The sequence below is a fragment of the Pristis pectinata genome, chromosome 5, assembly GCF_009764475.1.
Source record: "Pristis pectinata isolate sPriPec2 chromosome 5, sPriPec2.1.pri, whole genome shotgun sequence".
Taxonomy (NCBI): Eukaryota; Metazoa; Chordata; class Chondrichthyes; order Rhinopristiformes; family Pristidae; genus Pristis; species Pristis pectinata.
The window spans coordinates 94,576,782-94,597,264 of record NC_067409.1 but is presented as its reverse complement, the minus strand read 5'-3'; the positions used below and the strand labels follow the sequence as shown (position 1 = coordinate 94,597,264).

At 39.7% G+C, this 20,483-nt stretch overlaps 1 protein-coding gene across 1 annotated transcript in view; it reads left to right on the top strand.

The window, feature by feature from the left end:
• The window catches only part of LOC127570314 (cadherin-18-like), a 480,238-nt gene that overhangs the window by 173,159 nt on the left and 286,596 nt on the right, over positions 1-20,483 (top strand). Inside the window, exon 2 of the mRNA XM_052015743.1 lies at positions 242-386. The gene's annotated coding sequence lies outside the window, so the exon portion shown is untranslated. The remainder of the gene's footprint in view (positions 1-241; positions 387-20,483) is intronic.

The window sequence follows — 20,483 nt, the reverse complement described above, 5'->3', positions numbered from 1 at the left end:
TCAGTGTTTTGCTGTTTGTTCTTTGCCTTTCTAGGAGATTGTGTGCTTGGGAAGGGAGGTTAGGAGGTGGGTAGAAATGTGGAGAGAACTGAGGTTTGTGGCATATTGAAACTCCACAATAAAATGTAGAGCAAACTCAATGGACCAGCTGATCTTTTCCTGATGGTTACTTCTTGTTAATATTCACATGATAACTATGTGAGAGAAGAAGTTTAACAATATCAATCTTCTAATCCTTTAGGCATAGATGAAAAGAACTCATGACAGAAGTCGCAGATGTGTGCTCTGAAGATGTGTTCTGTTGGAAGCTGCCACACATTTAGCAAGATTGACAAGTTGACATTTGTTTATCACTGAGGAGTTTCTCTGACACCTTCTCCCGGATTGTAAGTTACTTATTCCCTGTCCTCTCAGTGGTCTGTATCTCTTTGTTGGTATGAGTGGGCTGAGACACACAATGTTTACACATTGTTTAATTGGGATGAAAGACTTTGTATTGTGTTGCTCCTGATGGAATATCAGTGATATTTACAGAGGAAGAAAATGAGTTGCAGACTCTTTGACTCAAGAAAATGACATTGAGGAATAAAAACTTTTATTCCGGCTGATGTCAAGGTCACTCTGGTACTGTGCTGAATCTTATTAGGTATATATCCAAAAAGCAAATATGTATTGCACAGTACCTGTGTAAGCAGTGACTATTGCTATTTAAAATCGCTTCTCATGCAGATGCACAGACCACATCTCCAGCCTGGGAAAATCTGGGGTCTTTGTGATGTGTTGTGCATTATCAGGTTCAAGTACAAATAAGGCATTAAAAGTTTTCTTTATAAAAGACAGAAAACACAACCTTCATTGAGAAAGGAATGCACAATCCTGGGAGCTTATGTCAGGTGACCAGGTAAAAATGTATTTGTCATTTAGACTTGGAGGCTACTGCTGTAAATTTCATTTAGAGTTTGGAACATAGCTAGATAGATATTCCAAACATCTAACTCATGGAAATAACTTTCTGCAACCCTAGATTTTTATCTTGCTACATTACTGAAGGAGAAACAGCTATCGTTTCATCTTGTAAAATGAAATAGAACCTCCAGATGCTGGAAACATGAAATAAAAACAGAAAACACTCAGAACACTTGGCAGGTCAGGCAGATTTTGCAGAGAGAGAAAAACAGAATTAATGTTTTAGATTTTAAAACTGTCATCTGATGAAGGTTCTTTGACCTGAAATATTATCTTTATTTTTCCACAGATACTGCCTGACCAACTTAATGTTCTGACAATTTCTATTCTTGGTTTTAGCTTATTGTTTTCTTCAAGAAAACGTTGCTAAAACACCTTTTCCTCATGCTTTCCATTGTTTTTGATTCTGTTCATTATTTACTGTTCCTATACCAGGCCACTTTCTCCACCCTCACATGTTAAATAGAAAAATATTAATAATAGAAGAGTCCTTGTTCATGAAACAAAATTCATTGTAAAGATATTTTTAATTGCACACCACATTGGAACATATAGTACGAACATTAATGGGTGCAGAAGTGACTAAAGTTTCATCTGAAATCCAGGCCATGTTAATGTCCAGCATATGATCTTGAAGGCACTGCCTGGATGAGTGGTGAATGCAGATTCACCATGGTATTAGATAAATATTTGAAAGGGGAATAAAAAAAATTTGCAGGGCTAAGGTGAAATGGCAGGTGAATCAAACTGACTAGTTTTCCACAAAGAACTAGCACAATTCAATTTATTTCCTTTCGAAAGTTAGTCAAACTTGTGATGATCAATGATGATGTCAAAAGTTTAAGTTTCACAATGCTTCAAAGGAAAACTTTTCTTATTTAGAGCCATATGGTTGCAGAATTGGAACATGGTAAGGGCAGAGAACTGTTGCAGATGGCAAATAACTCATTAACATGTTGCAATATCACACCAAATGTTATGCATATTAGTTGGGAAACTAAAAGTAATGGTGGTAATGTTTAATGCCTTTAATCGGCAGCTAATTGTCACAGATTATAAGTAAATAGCATCCTGGAACAGAATGTCAATGATATTAATGGCAGCCCCTTCATCTTCCACTCACAGCTGCAGGTTTCTGGCCTTCATGTATGTCTACCTCTCAAGATGGGAAGTAATTGTCGCATAAAACCATGCTGAGCTTGCCCCTCTATATCTTCTCTTATTCCAATGACTTTCTCACTTCCAGACCACAACTTCCTGGTATTTTATGCTTCTGTTTATAAAACTCACAATCCTGTGATTGTAACCACTTTCTCTGCCACTTCCAAAATATTACTCACAGATCCATGTGGTCTTGTACCACTTTTACAATTGTATCCTGAGTTATTTTGGTTCCTATTCTTTCAATTTGCATTGATCAGCATTAGATTTCACCTGCCATAGTGAAGAAATAAGTTCCTTTATTACACAGGGTTTTAAGATTTGAACCAACTTCTGGAGACTATATTTTGGGATTCAGATTGGTTTTTGTTGAAATTCAGTATACCATTTATGAAAATACAGAACTGAAATGAATAGGGGTGTTAATGAGCATCATTGTTAGGTTGGCCAGTTGGTACCAAAGTCGATGATTGTCCAGATGCAGTGAGGTATTGCCAGTGATTTTTCAGATCATGGAATCGTACAGCAAGGAAACAGGCCCTTCAGCCCTCTGAACCACACCCACTATCAATAACTCATTTACACTAATCCTACATTAATCCCATTTTATTCCATCCACATTCCGACCAACAACCGCCTACCCACCCACCCCTCCAGATTCCTCCACTCACCCACACACTAGGGGCAATTTACCATGGCCAATTAACCTGCCAACTAGCACATCATTGGGATGTGGGAGGAAACCACAGCACTTGGAGGAACCCACGCAGTCACAGGGAGAATGTGCAAACTTTATAACTCCACACAGATAGCATGAGAGGTTAATATTGATACTAGGTTGCTGGAGCTGTGAGGCATTTTTTCTACTAGCTGTGCCACTGCACAGCCCATGGGGTGAGTAGTATTCCAATGGACTGTTCAGGGGTAGGGTAGTGTCTTCTCTGATTGCCCAGTGACAGGATAGTACTCCCACTGCTTGTTGAGGTGCAGATTAGTACTCCCACTGGTTGTCGAGCTGCAGGGTAGTATTCCCATTGCTTGTTGAGGTACAGGATAGTACTCCCATTAGTTGTCAAGGTACAGGGTAGTACTTCCATTTGTTGTTGAGCTGCAGGGTAGTACTCCCATTGGTTATCAAGGTACAGAGTAGTACTCCCATTGGTTGTCGGGGTGCAGGGTAGTACTCCCATTGGTGGTCAAGGTGCAGGGTAGTACTCCCAGTGGTTGTTGAGGTGCAGAGTAGTACTCCCATTGGATGTTGAGGTGCAGGGTTGTACTCCCTCTGATTGTCCAGGCCAAGATAGTATTTCCATTAGTTGTCTAGGGCTAGGTAGTATTCCGCTGATTGAGCAAGTGCAGAACACTATTCAGACTATATAGCATTCATTTTGATTATCCACATGCAGGATAGTATTCCCATTGTTTATTCAAGCATAGGATTGAATTTCTGCTGACTGCGCGCTTGAAGGGTAGAAAAAATTCTACCAATTTCTGTTGAAGCAAATTCACCACTTTCAGTTTGGAGAGTGTAAATGTCCATGCTTTCTCATTCTACCTTACGCTTGGGCTGTCTCTCGAGACGTGGTTTGAGATTTTCGAGGATGGCAGGTTTGTCTTCCTTTAGAGCTTTTGAATACTTGCACCTACTCGAGTTCCATTCTTCTCAATTTTTGCCTTTGCTGTTTTTCCATCTGCTTTGTGTTTTGGAATTGTTTGGTCCCTGGAGGGAAATCATGAGACATTTTGATCCTCTACATCTCCAAAAATAGCTGCCCAGCACCATGAATATATACCAGGTATATTTTTATGATTCTCGGGAGATTAAGTCCTAAATATACAACCCTTCTAAGTGGGAATTCTTCATTCCAGTTAGTTTATTATGCTGTAATAAAATACTTAATAGTTCAGATAGCTTTTGAGGAGAAGGAAGTAGAGCTATCATTTCTGGTTGTTGGCCTAATTTGGACAGGATTTCCCAGCCAAACCTTTGGAAAGAATTATGTCAATATCATTCATTATGGTACTTTTGGTACTGGATAATTACAAAGCACTGAAAGTTCCTTTGGTCTGTTTGTTCAGTTTAGCAACATGGATGCATTGATGCCATTCTGTGATTCTGAAATAAAAGCAGGGTATGTTGGCAAAATGATTAATTTTTTTGAAAGTGTAACTATATCATTAGGTCTAGAGTGCAAATTCCACCATGATGGCAAGGGAATTTAAATTTAAGATATTAAGTCAATCCAGAATAGAAAACCTATCTTCGTAGTTGTTTAAAAAAATAAACAGCTGTTGGAGATAGGAATCTGTCATTCTAAAAAGATCCAAACTATACATGACAGCAGATCCACAGCAATGTGGATGATTCTGAACTGTCCTAAGAAATTACTTTGGAAGTCATTTTGTTCCAGGATAATATGGGACACATTATAAATATTAGCCCAGAGTGTAAATGAATAAAAGAAAAGCTATTCAAATGAAGCCTTTTTCAGTCAGAAAGCCTGTAGATATTGGACTGGATCTTGCTGAGCCTGGCCCATGCCTTGCATTTGCCCCTTGCATTAGCCCTGGGGGTCGCACTTACCTTGTACAGGCACAGAGTTTCTAAAGTTCTCTGTGGCTCACTGCTGAATGGAATGGGCCACAACCCTGATGATCAAAGACATTGACGAACAGTGGAAAATACCTTAAATAATTTTAAAAATTAAAACTTATTCATAAAAGTTAAAAAACTAAGAATTAATTATATTAACTGAGAATATATTTAAGTTACCGAAATCAGCTGAAATCATTGATATTAATTGAAATAATGTTTTAAAAAATCACACCTCCTCGTAACTTCAGGCCTGTGATCAGTGATTCAATTTAAATGAATGGGGCTGTGAATATTGTTATAGAGGTGAGCGCCCAGATGTGAAGTGTATCCAGCTCTGGAATTATGGATTCCATGTGAACTTAATGGTGATGAGGGAGATGGAGAAAGATCATATGTGAAAAATTCTAGAGATGTCCAGCATATGTGTGCAAAGGCCAAGAATATGTAAAATGCAAAAGTGCAAAGATATTTAAGAAATTTTGTGGCAATTCCTATGACAAAAGAGATTTCCCAGCACTGGAGAAGAAAAAATTTAAATAATTTGACAATTACAAAACTGAGAAAGGTATTTGCTAACTATGCCCGTCCACAGGTTGTATTCCCTAAAAAAGACCATTCATAACTCATATGACTCGATGACTCGAAGAGATTATTGAGTTGAGTTATTTTATTTTAGTTTATTTTGGTTAGCATTTTAAATGGGCATATTATTATGGATTTCCATTCATCTGGAAATGATTGAAGCTAACTGATACAGATCAGATTCTTCACACCTCCCATTTGTTGACTTGACATTTGATTATCTGTCCCAGTTGTGAGAGTGAGTATTGTTTCAAATCATTGCTCCACAGTGAATGGAGTTTAAGTCTTCAGATACAAAGGATCCCTGATCTGAGGCACAAAAATTGAAGATTGCAGTTCAGAAATCTGAAAAAGCATTGTACACTGACAATAAGATCTTCATCAATCCCAAGCTTCATAGTGTCTCTGATTTGTCCAGCATTCAGGATATTGAATAACTTAACATTTACTGTCATGAAATACAGGAGGGATCAAAATTATCCTTTTTGTTTTCTGTTGCCTGATCCATTTGCTGACCTTTTGCCTCCATTTATCTCCCTGCCTATTGTTTGAGACCAATTCTATTCACATTCTCAACACTCTGTTCGACTCCATTGAGCTTCCTCTCCATTCTCAAGCACGCACAATCCTCTCCAGTAACATCATGTTACTGCTACGACCTCAGCCCATCCGTTGCTGAAGAGTGAAAAAAAATCAACGTGTTTGGAATGACCAGGTGGCATGAAGCTACAGTTGGCAATGTACCTCTGAAGGAAAATTCATGTACATGCTTGTAAAAACTTAAACATCTCAGAATAATGCATTAATTCCAGCAACTGGTTATTAAGTGTACCATTCATGTTAACATCCTTAAGAAGGTAAAACCTCTATATTGTGTTACTTGAACTGATGTAACTCAGTGTAAAACTACTGAGAGGAATTATGTGCAAGACGTTCATTCCCATAAACAAAAGAATGAGAGAAGAGCTATTACTTGTATTCCAGATTGCAGAGATACTGTAATGAATTTGGTTGAAATTGAGAGCAGGACAAAGAAAAAGCCAGAACTCAAAACTGATTGGATTTTGTTCCATGTAATCGAATAATGACATGTGCTTTTTTTATATGAGGAAAAAAGTGTTGAGTCAGGGATTTGATTGGAATTGGGTTAGTGGAATCCAGAGAATCAAGGTTTAAGATGTGAAGTGGTTTGGTGCTGTTTTTCATTCACTTGGAATGTTTTTCATAAAGCTTTTGAAAGAAATAGCTGGGCCATTCTCAGTGAATTGTTCTGTAAGACATTTTGATGTAGATTAATTCTGGAATCTTTGAAGCTCTATTTAAAGGGATTACATTTGAGATATATTCATATTCTAATTAAAGAATATGGTGTCACAAGATGGAGATCCCAAAAGAATTCCTTCATTTATGCCTGAATATAAATACTGTGTTATATGAGAGTAGTCTTGATAACTATTATGTTAAACAATGTCTTCTTTTGTCCCAACAACAAAAAAAAACTGGATTTGGTCCTTATAGTGCATTGGCAATGGATATGACAATGTAAATCTCATCTGTGGCTACACATACAAATCTGAAATTTGAACACCAATGCACAGAATAGGCTGACTGTGGGCAAGTGAATTGTGTAATTGTAAGTAGTTTTTTGAATAGAAACTTTACCTTTGCTAGAAGATCTGTTCATTGGAGTAATACCAAAGAAATGACTAGTACCAAACCATGTAGGAGATACCAGTCAGAAGACCAATAACTTGGTGAAAGTGAGAAGCAAAAAGAAACGTTTTGAAGGAGAGTGCGGTGATAGCAGTGGAATTCCATCAGTTTGGGGCTTTGGCAGCTTAAGGCACAGTCAGTTGCTGAGGAATGATTAAATCTAGAGTTGAGCAGGAGGGCAGAATTAGAGGAGTGTAGATTAAATCTAGAGTTGAGAGGAGGGCAGAATTAGAGTAGGGCAGATACCTGGTTGGGTAAACGACTGAAGGAGATTGCAGAGATGGGGAGGGGTGATATCTTGTTGGGATTTGAAAGCAAGGATGAGAATTTTTTTTTAAAAGTTGAGATTTAAGAAGAAGCATGACCAAGACAAATATTATTAGTTTGGGTATGAAACAAATAAAGGAGCATTTCTGCCCGAAAGATGTTGGTCCCCAGATTATAAGAAGGTTCTTGAGTTTATTGAAGGAAGAAGTTTCCACTGGCTGGGTGAAGGGAAGAGGTCACAAGAGGGTGTGGGGCATTTGGTGGTAGGAAGAGGGATCACAATCTCAAGATATGGGCCTTTTGGACTGAAATAAGGAGAAATGTCTTAACTCAGAGGGTGCTAAACTGTGAAAGTCCCTACCACAGAGGCTGTGGAGGCCAAGTCACTGAATATATTTAAGAAGGAGTCATAGAGTCATACAGCATGGATCAGGCCCTTCAGCCCAACTCATTCATGCCAACTGTGTTGCCCAGTGAGCTAGTTCTATCTGCCCACATTTGGCCCATAGCCCTCTAAACATCTCCTATCCATTTACTTACCTAGATGGCTTTTAAACGTTGCTAATGTACCCACCTCAACCACTATTTCTGGTGGCTCATTCCAAATATGCACCACTCTTTGCTGAAAGAAGCTTTCCCTTTTAAATCTCTCACCTCTGATCTTAAACCTATGCTCTCTTGTTTTTAGAACGCCCTCCCTGGGAAAAAGACTATGTTCCTTCACCCTATCCCTCCCCCTCATGATCCTATATACCTCTATCAGGTCACCCCTCAATATCCTACGTTCCAGGGAATAAAGTTCTAGTCTATGCAACCTCTCCTTGTAACTCAGGCCCCCAAGTTCAGGTAACATCCTGGTAAATCTTTTCTGCACTCTCTAGTTTAATAACATCTTTCCTGTAACAGGGTGACCAAAACTGTACACTATACTCCAAGTGCGGCCTCACCAATGTCTTATATAACTGCAACATAGCTTCCCAACTCCTATACTCAATGCCCTGACTGATGAAGGCCAGCGTGCCAAATGCCTTCTTCACCACCCTATCTTCCTGTGATGCCGCTTTCAGCAAACAATGCACTTGCACTCCTAGGTTTTTCTCTTCCCTAACACTCCCCAGGACCCTACCATTCACTGTATAAGTCCTACCATGGTTTCATCTCCCAAAGTGTAATACCTCACATTTCTCTGGATTGAAAGCCATTTGCCAATCCTCAGCTCACATACCTAGCTGATCAAGATGCCCCGGTAATTTTTCCCAACCTTCTACACGATCAACAGCGTCACCTATTTTAGTACCATCTGCAAACTTACTAACCATGCCTTGTGCATTCACATCCAAATCATTTATATAAATTACAAACAACAAAGGTCCCAGCACTGACCCCTGTGGCACACCACTAGACACAGGCCTCAGTCTGAGAAACAAACCTCGACTATCACCCTCTGCTTTCTACCACTGAGCCAATTATGAATCCAATCTGCTATCTCTCCCTGGATCCCATGTTAATCTAACCCTCCAGATTAGCATGCCATGAGGGACCTTGTCAAAGGCCTTGCTAAAGTCCACATAGACAACATCCACTGCCCTACCCTCATCTACCCTCTTGGTTCCTCCTCGGGAAGTACTCCAAGAGATTTTTCAAACACAACTTCCCATGCACAAAGCCATGCTCACTGTCCCAAATCAGACCCTGTCTCTCCAAATGTTGTTAGATCCTGTCCCTCAGAATCCCCTCCAGCAATTTACCCACCACTGATGTCAAACTCACCGGCCTGTAGTTTCCTGGCTTGTTTTTGCTACCCTTTTTAAACAATGGTACCACATTATCCACTCTCCAGTCCTCCAGAACCTCACCGGTGGCCAGAAATGAAGCAGACATTTCTGCATGGGGCTCCACAATTTCTTCCCACAAGGTCCAAGAATGCACTTGGACAGGCCCTGGGGATTTATCCACAAAGGGCCATGAGGAAAAAGAGGGAATATGGTATTGAGAGGACGATCATATTGAATGGAGGAGTAGGCTTGAAGGGCCAAGTGGCCTAATCCTATTTTCTATGTTTCTATGTTAAGGAAGGTGGATGGACTTAAAATACAAATAATTTCACTGAATCATAGAACAGGATCTAGGGGTTGATTAGTCTCCTGAATTTTGATTCTTCTTGTGGCTGTTCCGTGATAGCAGCTATCTTTCACACAATGTTTGGGTCCTGCCAGCCACTCATAGGAAAAAGCTCATGCTCAGTAATTTAATTTTCCAGCAATTTTGGCACCAGGAAATAAATTATTACTGTCCATTCGGTTAATAGCTTGCCTGATTAGTGATCTTAGTTGCAGCAACTCCAGGAACGAGAGAATTTGCCATGCTTTTCCTTTTTCTTTCTTATTTTATTTCAAAATGCTCCTGAGCTCCTATGTTGCCCTGTTCACTGCAGCGACTTTGACTATGGTTACACTGTTTGTTGCATTGATTTTCTGTGTCTAGGACAAGAGATGCATCATCATCATTATGAAATAGGGCTGCCAAAAGTGATGTGATGGTAATTCTGGTACAATCACCACACAAGTGCAGTAAAATCATCAAAGATCTTCCTATCACAAAATGTTTGGTGAAGGAATGAAACTCAAGTTGGTCAGAATTGATTTGCTGGGACTAAGTGGTCAATTGGGATCTAATCAGAATTGTTTGGATCCATTGAAATGTCAGCCTTTTCACTATGATTGAGCACATCAATTTAGAGGTGGCATTGTAAGGGTAATGGGGGGGAAAATTCATTGATCAAGTACCAATTGCTCAGATGCCGTTCAATTCCAAAATAGCATTGATTTGGGGCTCTCACATTTGTGGCACTGAGTTATTCTAGGTGCCATTTCTGTTTGCCCTCTTACAGAAATTATGATCTGTACTATTAGCCTGTGTTGTCAATAAGTGAGTATTGCTATTTTGATGCCAACACCTACCATCTTGGAACTTAAGAATCCAATTAAAACCTATGCTTAACTTGGCACAGCTGAACTCTTGTTCAGTAGCAGGAAGCAACATAGCGCCCCCACTCATCATCGTCAGTCACTTGGAGGTCATTTGTCAATCCTGCAGGTACTTAGTGCTTTCTACAATTCTTTCAAGCAGTGGAATGGCAGGCGCTGTGCTGACTTCAGGGTGCAAACCAGTTGCCCCGAAACGTGGGTGAATTTTCAGGCATTTTCCTTGGAGTGTAGCAGTACCAGGGAAATGGGCCAGGGATAAGGACAGCAATACAAGCTGCCAGAAGAGGGAGGAGAAGAAGGAAGAAGAGAAAGGCTCTTAGTAGGAGACCATTCCTACAAAGGATGATCAGTGAATCATTTATGCACTTGAAACTCGCTGAGGAACATTTTGTGAGGCATCTGACCTTCAGGAAGGACATACATACTGAATATTTCCACCTGTTCCATCAGTACCTGTAAATTCAGAGCAGGTCAAGGACTACATTGTCTGTAGCTGTCAAAGTGGCCATGAAAATGATATTTTGTAAGTCGGGATCTTTCTATGCATTTGTTGGAGGTTGTGTGCTGCATTTCCACTGTTGCAAAAAGGATATCATTGGGTCTCCCTATTCCAAACAAACTGATTGCACTTCGTTCTCCCTTTTGAGAAGGAACAGATAGAGACCGTGGATTTGGGAAGTGTGCAGACTTCCTTATGTTGAATCCGACTGTTTTAATTAGTTTTTTAACATGTATCGTGTTTAGTACATCTCAAGTGGCTGCACAAGCAATTGCCAGTTCCTAGCTTACTGGTTCGTCCATCAGGTGAATATGTGTTTTCTCATTGGTTGGTTTTGCCGCAGGTATCTAATAGGTTTCCTGATTGAACTATTGTTAGCTAAGGAGTATCTCTTATCTCAGGTATAAAGGTGTTGTTTTTTGTTAATCTCTCTTGCTCTCTTCCCCACCTGCCCCCCCCCCCCCCCCCCCCACCGGCCCTAGCTCATCTTTACTTCCTTTTGTCTCGGCTCATCTCCTAGTAGTAAAACTAGTGCCATGTGCTCTGTGACTGTTTCTTTGTTTTAAACTTTTCCGATAAAACTTTGTGAAGCACCAAGTTGTTTTCAACTCATTCCTGGACTCCTGAAAGAACCTGCAGATTCGAAAATAACCGGATCCAACACTTATGATGCAGGATGCCATTGAATGCAGCAAATCATTCACCCCATCAACATCCTAAGCAGTCCTGTTACTCTCATTCTGTGGTATTCGCCTATGCCATTTACATCTGAGTCACCAATGCAAACCAAAGGGCAGTCACTGAGTGACAAAGCTATGTTACTGACAAGGCTCACAGCTCTAACATGGAACAACTGTAAGGTATAAAAGTGTACATGCTACAAATGCCTTTCCACCCCAGTGCTTCAGTTGGAGGCACCCTGTGACATCCAGCACAGCAGCTGTTAACGTTCAGCCAGCCCCACTGTCTGCTGTACACTCCAGACCATAATGAGGACACAGCCCTTTCCACAAGCATAACTGCAACTTAGGAGGGACAGGACCAAGAAGAGGAAGAACAGAAGGAGGGCTAGCAGGAAGAGGAAGAAAAGTGAAGGATGATTTGCCCATCCCCGATCGTCACCTCATGTGATAACAGAAAATAGGAACCCAATTTTCCATTTACCAGCATTGATTAGGTACAGTGTAAAAGTAAGCGCTTTACCGCCACACAGATTTTTTTCAGGTTATCCAGTATATAGTCCCTGTTAACTGGTGAGGGGCTGAAGCCTTCCAAAATACCCCCTATGAATGTCATGCCTACCTTACCACGTTAGCTAATGGGAAGTTAATTACTTGCTTCACACTGATAGTTTAATTCATTTCTTTCCCCCATTTCACCCAGGCACTTGTAGGATTTGCTCACTAATGCCGATTGTCTTCCAGCCTGGTGGGTGGAGTAGACTGGAGAAGCAGAAGGAGAAGCACATTAATCATGGCAAGGCAGTCAAATCTTTTATCCCTGTGTTCAAGGTTAGAAGAGTTGTTATTTTTGTCTGTCCTTCAATGCATTTCCTCTAGCAGCCGAGCTGAAAATTAACCGTGCAGTAGTGCATTTCTGTCACGGTTCAAAGCACTCAAGCTATTTAATGGTCCATTAATGAGGTTCTAAACATGGATGTTATTAAAAATGTTTAATGGTGCCTTCTCCCACTTGGGCATGGGATAATGGAAATGAGGCAGGATGACAGTAAATTCCCTTTCCTGAAATCCTTGACGAAGTTTGGTGGAACAAGGGAACATTTTACACTTTAAATTTTCTGTACTGTATCCTCCTTCAATTTGGATTTAATGTATGGAACAGGAAATCAATTGGGGTTTGGGAAAAAAAAAATGATGTTGTTTGTCATGTGTTTGCTGAGATCCAAACCAACGGTCTACTCTGGTTGGAGAGTAGCAGAGTTAAATCCAGGTTTTCTCAGTGCTTCTAGCTATAAGCGGCACCTTTGTTTTTCTTGAATAAAATTACCTTTATTCATCCTGTAAGTAGATATTCGGCCAAGTTCAGTCGCCACTTGCACCCTGTAGGCTTGTTCTTCACCACAACCTCACACGCTGGCAATGAAAGCTTGGGCAGAAACATACACAATCTTCTTCATAATGGGGCATTTTTGACTTTGGCTGACAGTGTAAGATAAGCAATATTGAAGTGGCTGCCCATCACACATATCCCCTTATTGAAGTCAACATGAATGAAAATTAGATGAGATACAAATGATGCTGCTGCCTCTCTGTCACAAATTATACACTGCTGCACTCACTCAAGATCTAACCCAATGATTGATTAAGGGTGAGAAAAATAGACACAAACAAAATCATAATGTGAAAAGTGTGCAAGAATCGTGAGGAGAGAGAGAGAGGAAAAATTAATAGAAATGTAATGGACCGATGAACAGGGAGGCATATAATGAAAATTGGACAAAGATAAAGAATTCACAAGGAAAGAGAATCATTTTTTTCTTCCATAAGCTGCAATCTAGTTTATATTTTTTTAAATGTTCATGCATTTCCTTTTCAGAATGTTCTTCTACTCGGATAATGATCAAACTCTCCCAAATCAACTGTACGCAGTGCAATTCAGGATAAAAATCCCACTGCTCCATCACAGGAATATTCATATCCCTTTTGCAGTAATATGAATTATTTCATTTCCCACATTAGTCATTCTTGTCACCTTTATATGACTGTAAATTTGATGATAATTGCTGCTCAATTATAGGCAGCTTTATGATGTGGTTTTTATCCATTAGAGTCATAGTAGGAGCTCCCTAGACACATTTCAACTAGGACTTGCACATCTGTTAGAGAGCCAAGCTCTCATCCTTCAAGAACGTAAGAAAGGAAAACAAAGAAACACAGTTAGCTTTAGATAATATGCATGGAACCCTCTTATCTATGGTTGAATGCGACCCAAGGTCACAGGAGTGAAGAATGAGCTAGATCGGCTGGTTGAGTGGTGTCGCAACAACAATGTCGCACTCAATGTCAGCAAGACCAAGGAATTGATTGCAGGCTTCAGGAAGGGGAATTCGGGAGAACATACACCAGTCCTCATTGAGCAGTCAGCGGTGGAAAGGGTGAGCAGCTTCAAGTTCCTGAGCGTCAACATCTCAGAGGATCTATCTTGGGCCCAACACATTGATGCAATCATGAAGAAGGCACACCGGTGGCTCTACTTCGTTAGGAGTTTGAGGAGATTTGGAATGTCACCAAAGGCTCTTACAAATTTCTCCAGATATACAGTGGAGAGCATTCTGATTGGTTGCATCACAGCCTGGTATGGAGTCTCCAATGCACAGGATTGAAAGAGGCTGCAGAGGGTTATAGACTCAGCCAGCTCCATCACAAACACAACCCTCTCCGTCATCGAGGACATCTTCAAGAGGTGGTGCCTCAAGAAGGCGGCATCTATCATTAAGGACCCTCACCATCCGGGACATGCCCTTTTCTCAGTATTACCATCAGGGAGGAGGTGCAGGGGCCCGAAGACCCAAACTCAACGAATCAGGAGCAGCTTTTTCCCTTCTGTCATCAGGTTTCTGAAGGATCCATGAAGCCATGAACACTACCTCATTATTCTTTATTTTTGCACTATTTAGTTTTGTAATTTATAGATTTTTATGTCTTTACATTGTACTGCTGCTGCAAAACAACAACTTTTACATCATATATTTGTGATAATAAATCTGATTCTGATTCTGAAGATCAAGACTACATTCAACGCAAGTTACAGGGATGATTTGGGCATGAATCAAGTGTATTGTAGTCCAAATTTTGTCCACAAATTCTTCCACCTAATCTAAGGGCATAGCACATATTTGAAATTTACCTTGGAGCAATATCAATGTACAAGAAAAGGTCCTGATCTTTTGTTTTAAAGACCTTTGTGCAAAATGCATGACCAACATTATGGGAGAGACACCTTGCAAGGTCTGAGTAGCGGTCCCCATCTGCAGACATCCTTAAAGGGAGAGCCAGAGAGACAGCTATAGAAATAGTAGAGAATTTTTTTTACCCTCTCAAGTCTCCTCCATGTGCTGGAGTGTGTGATTCTCCATTAGGGTATTGAGAATCATTGATCGTTGACCATTGTTCTCCTTTCATGCATCCACAGAAACAAATGAAAGGTCTTCAAATTTAGGCTATACTGCTTCCAGTCACCATGTTGCTGCGACTTTTCCTGGCTCTGGAGATGATGGTGGAACTCACTTCCACAGCACCGATGTTAACCTTATCTCCTCCTATTTCCAGTTTATTCATAGCAAGCCCCAATCCCACAACCAGACTACTTTGCAATGAAAGTAAAAAGCAGGACTGATATAATGGGCTGCTGATTAGCTATCACTTGTCAGTAACACTGATATTCCATGTGTCTTTTTTTGATCTGCTGTTGTCACAGTGAAATACCCTTTGGATGCAGGAAGAGGGATGGAATTAAAATGTATATTTGCAGTGTTGTTTATCAGGTGTTTATGCTTAAATTACATCAAGAGTATCCCCCGAGGCCTTATGTTATTCATTAATTGGCAATGGGTATTGCTAGCAAAACCAATATTTCCTTCCCCAATTATCCTTAATGTGAGTGGCTCACTTAAATTTTTCAGAGATAATTTCAGAGACAATCGCATTATGTTTCTGGAGGCCAGACAATTTCCTTCCCTAAAGCACACGGAAAAAGTAGTTGGATTTCTCGGACAATCTAGTAGCTTTAATTCCTTAATATATTTAATTAACCATTTTTGGACTTTACCTGGCACAATTGAAAAACAACAACTGCAAGTACAGGAAATCTAAAGTAAGAACAAAAAGTGCTGGAAATGCTCTGTAGGTCAGGCAGCATCTGTGGAAAGAGAAATAGAGATAATATTGCAGGTTGATGAACTTCTATCAGAATAGCAGTTGACCTTAGATGCTAACTCTGTTTTTCTCTCTCCACAAATGCAGCCTAACCTGTCCAGTATTTCCAGAATCTTCTGAATTTATTCCCAGTTGCCATAGCAGTTTTGATGTTGCTGGTCTTCTGATTTAATCACATTGCTACCAAATCTACTGGCATTGTAGCCATTCATTTGATGAAATGTTATTTGACATCTCAAAGCCATGTTCAGTGTCATGTTTAGGAACTCCATTTATCAATTATTCCAATATTTGTACACTTTTACTTAGTTTCCATTTGCATCAAAGAGTAAAACTTGTTTTATGTTTGTATGTTGTTTTTATGGTTGTTGATTTTATGGTTGTTGGTAAGTGTTTATGTTAGCTTCAGCAGCAACAGTGAATATTGCAGTCCTGTCCATCTAACTGAAGCCATTTGTGGTATCCAGGTGCTATGTGATATCCAGCTGCCATGTGATATCCAGCTGATAGTATTTAGTTAAGAGATTTCAGCTGTCATTGTCAAAGGGCAAGGAACAAGCTTCCCACCACTGCTGTGGGAAGTGAGGGTTGATTTAAAAAGAGGCAAGAATGAACACGAAGTGAATGAAAACCATCCATGCCCTGTTATTATAAACTTTGTTCAATGGTTCTTAATTATGTAGCTATCATTCCAGTATTCATAATCAGCTTTCACTACATGGAAATTAAGTGACAGAAGTGAGCTACCAGCCCATTATAAAGCCAGATAGATTTTCTTTTCGTTGACTTCAAGAATCAATTAACTTCAATCCCTTTTGTTTTCTATATGGCTGTCTAAGCTAAAGTCTGCCCCAATCGCACCCTCACTGACCTCTCGTACATTCTCTAGCCCTTGGTTGCAGCACCTTCAGCTGTCCGGCCCCTGCATTTTGGAACCCTCCATAACCCTGTCTGCCTCTCTTTTCTTCTCGCCACCTATTTCTTGGACTAAACCTTTTTCCTAATACCTCCTTCTTCATCTTGGCATCTGTGAAGCCCTTTGGAGTTGTAGCATCAGTTAAATGCAAATTGTATTGTTGCTGATACAAGATAATCCAACCAGAATTATCTCTTGTAAATTATCACATTGTCCCGTGACTGGAACTTTTCTGTCAGTGTTACTTTGTTTCAGACAATATGGTAAAAAAATATAAAAATCTGCTTTTGTTATTCAACTTATTTGATGAGTCTGTGGTGGTATTTGAAACTGTGCACAGCAAGATTATATGCATACTCAGGAATATTTCCTGCTTGATATTTTAAGTGAGTCATTAGCATACTTTTTAAAGAATTAATATAATTTTACTGGGAAGATAAAAAGGAGAGAATTTCAGAGTACAATTGCAATATGTTTACGTATAAAGACCACAGAATTTTTAAACTGTATCACTGACTCATGTCAAAAATCTACAAGTAAATAAATACGAAGATTAGGAGCTTTTGTGTAGGTCTCTGAAATAAATTGCTGAAGCTCAGCTACTCTCTTGATTCTGTCATACACATCATAAATCAGAGGCATATGACATTTTCCTTGTAATCTGTCACCTTGTAGGAATAATAGCCCAGTGATTAATGAAGTCACAACTAATTGCTTCTGTTTACTTCCTAAATGAGATCTTGAAAAATTAGGTTCAGTTTAATTACCAAGTGCTGTGTCTGCATTTGGAAATTATTGCTGTAATTACAGGTTGATATTTCTTTATATTATGATCTTGGAATGCGGCCTACCTTCAGGCTGCTTATTTATCAGTTTGTGTTGTTGGTTGGAGAAATCGATAATAAGTCAGACTGTTTGTATGGAAACATTTCATCCTTTGGGTCTTCCTAGTTATGCAGCACAATTATTCATTGACCCTTGCCACACGTGCAACTTGACAAGAAATTCAACAGTGTTCTTTCTTTTTTCCCCATGGACCGCTGTTGTGTCATGTAAAATACCTGAATAGAAAGCAAACATGTAAATGTGACCTTTGTGAGTCCAGTCATCATTCTCCATCGTACAGCCTCTGCCACTTTTACTGTCATTAGAAAATTAAAGCAGTGGTTCTGAATGCTATTCTTGTGCTACAAACTCGCTTCATGACTTTTGGGGAAAGTTAGCTGGCTGCTACATCTCTTTACATCTGGGAGAGAATGCTACTGAGCATTGAAAACGGTATGGAGCAAAACAGCTGTCCTGCTTGGTGGCCCCATGAATCAAGTTACACGGCATGTCATGGGATGAAGATCCTGCAAATCAATACCTTTGCAGGCTTGGACCCTGGCTGGTAGTGAATTAGATTATCTTAGCTAGGGTGAAGCTAACATTGCTATAATTAATCTTTGTATTGCTTGATTAGTATCGTGATAAACTAGCCAGTCTCTGCAGTGCCTGTGATTTGAAATGTTGGGACATTGGACTGACAGGATTAGAAATGATGCCGCCTCAGATGAATAGCTGCAATGCCTATGAATGCAGATTCTACAATATTATAGAAGCCTGAATCGATTTTGGGATATTTTTCTAGCCCAGTCACTGAAATAGTAAGACTTGAGCATAGTAAACTATCCACTTAAACAAATCATAAATGAGTGACCATGTCAGAGTTTCTGGGATTGGTATGTATTAAGAAGTTAGGCCAGATCTTGGGCACAAAGCAGTCATCAAAGGAATTTTACCCAGAGCTCAGCCATGAACACCAATTATTTGAATTGTGGTTGGAGATGTCAATGGCAGGTCCTCCAGCTGTTGGGTATCAAATGGAAACGTGTTTCAATGCTGAGGCCCAGATCCTGCGATTGGTGCCTCGCTTGTTTTAAGAATGAGCTGTTTACAATTGCTGTCTTGATATTTGTATGTTGATTCACTATTGTAAACTGGCTAACTCGCAGTTGACCTTCCACCAGCCCCATCCTGAAGGGGAAGGAAACCTGTTATTCTATTGAATTATCAGCCTGTAAGCCTTCAAATATTTGGAAAACATGAGCAAAAGCACCCGTTGTTAGCCCAGGTCCTTTAGTAGAGAAAGATAATTGATCCCAGGTATAGTACATCTGCAGTCTTTCTACTTTACAATAATATACTGTTTGAAATGTAATCACTTTGATACTGTCGGGAACAAGGTAACCAACCCATATACCACAAGCTTCCTCAAACGGCAAAACAAGCATGCCCACATGATATTTTTAGTGCTTGATTGCAGGATAAATATTGTCCGAGATCCTGAAGATATTTTGTTTTCATTTCTTTAACATAGTAGAGTGGGTTCATTTATAGTCACCAGTGTGGGCAGAAGGGTTTTCATTATGAGATAGCATTGTGGATGGTACTGCACTACCTCAGTTCTACACTGGAGTGACAGCCGAGATTACTATGTTCATACCTCGTAAGTAAGATTTGAATCCACAACCTAGTGAATCAGAGGTGCCAATGCTATCAAACAAGCCGTTGTTCCCTGCCTTGTGAAAAATCCTGCTCCAGGTATACAGGATGGAGTCTCACTGCTGGAATAGGAGTGCCAGGGTTTGAACTTCATAACGTAGAGTGGACTCGCAGTGCATTAACTATAGTAGATTTTGAAGGAAATGGAAAAGCTCTCAAGGGAAAATTGTTTTGGGTGAGAGTTCAATATGAAAGAGCAAAAATGACTGAAACATGTTGTTTAATAGAGAAGTTTAATCTATTTCTGGAGCCAAATCTAGGACTTGTCCTAGTTTGCATGTTACGTCATCAGTAATGTCACAGTTCCAGCTGAGGCCACCTCAAAAGCAATAGTCTTATCTGCAGCAAAACTGTCGCATGTAAAATTGACAACAGTTTTTCAAGTCATCCTCTTTGTTTACTTACTTCATGCAGCTAACTGCAAAAGTATTTTTGTTATACTATTACAATTTTCCTCAATATACTATACATTATGAATTAATTATCTAAATGCATTTGTAGTAATGCATATACTTGTGACCACAGTAATATATCTTTCAGCAAATGCATATGGCTGATGAGATGCTATTGTGCATCCATTGCCATCAATCAAAGATATATTGATTTTCCAGTATAGAAACCTTGTGTAGTTCATTTGAATTAGACCAGCCATTATGGATAAAATAAACTTCAACAAGTGCGCTTAATACCAGAACACCATCAACTACCTCCTGCCGTATGATACAAACCTTGTAAGGCAGTTCAGAGTTATTTTTCAAAAACAAGATAAAGGCACTGAATTACTTAAGGAGATATTACGGCATATGGCCAAAATGTAGGCCACAGAGGTAGGATTTTTGAATAATTCTTAAGGAGGAAAGGAAAAAAAAAAGCTGAGGGATTGAGGGAAGGTATTCCAGAGCAGAGGTTCTAGACATCTGAAGGCACAATGCCAATAGTATATTAAGTTTGAAGATGATCAGGAGGCCAGAATTGGAAAAGGAACAATATCTCAGAGAATAGAGACACAAGAGATTGCATATGCTGGACTCTGGAACAAAAGATAAACTACGAGAAGAACTCAGTGGATCAAGAAGCATCTGTGGAGGCAGAAGGATCGTTGACACTTTAGATGGAGTCCTGCATCAGGACTGAGAGTTGTGGTCATAGGAGATTATAGATGTATGGAGGGGCAAGACCATGGCAGAATTTGAAAACATGGATGATAATTTTAAAGTTGAGGTGCTGTTTAAATGGGAACCAGAACATAATGGACAACTTAACACAACAGCAATCAACTTTGATATGCTTTACCAACTTGGCATGTGAAGTCATTTCTAAACAAAACTGGATATTCAGCTTTTTTATGTTTACAAGG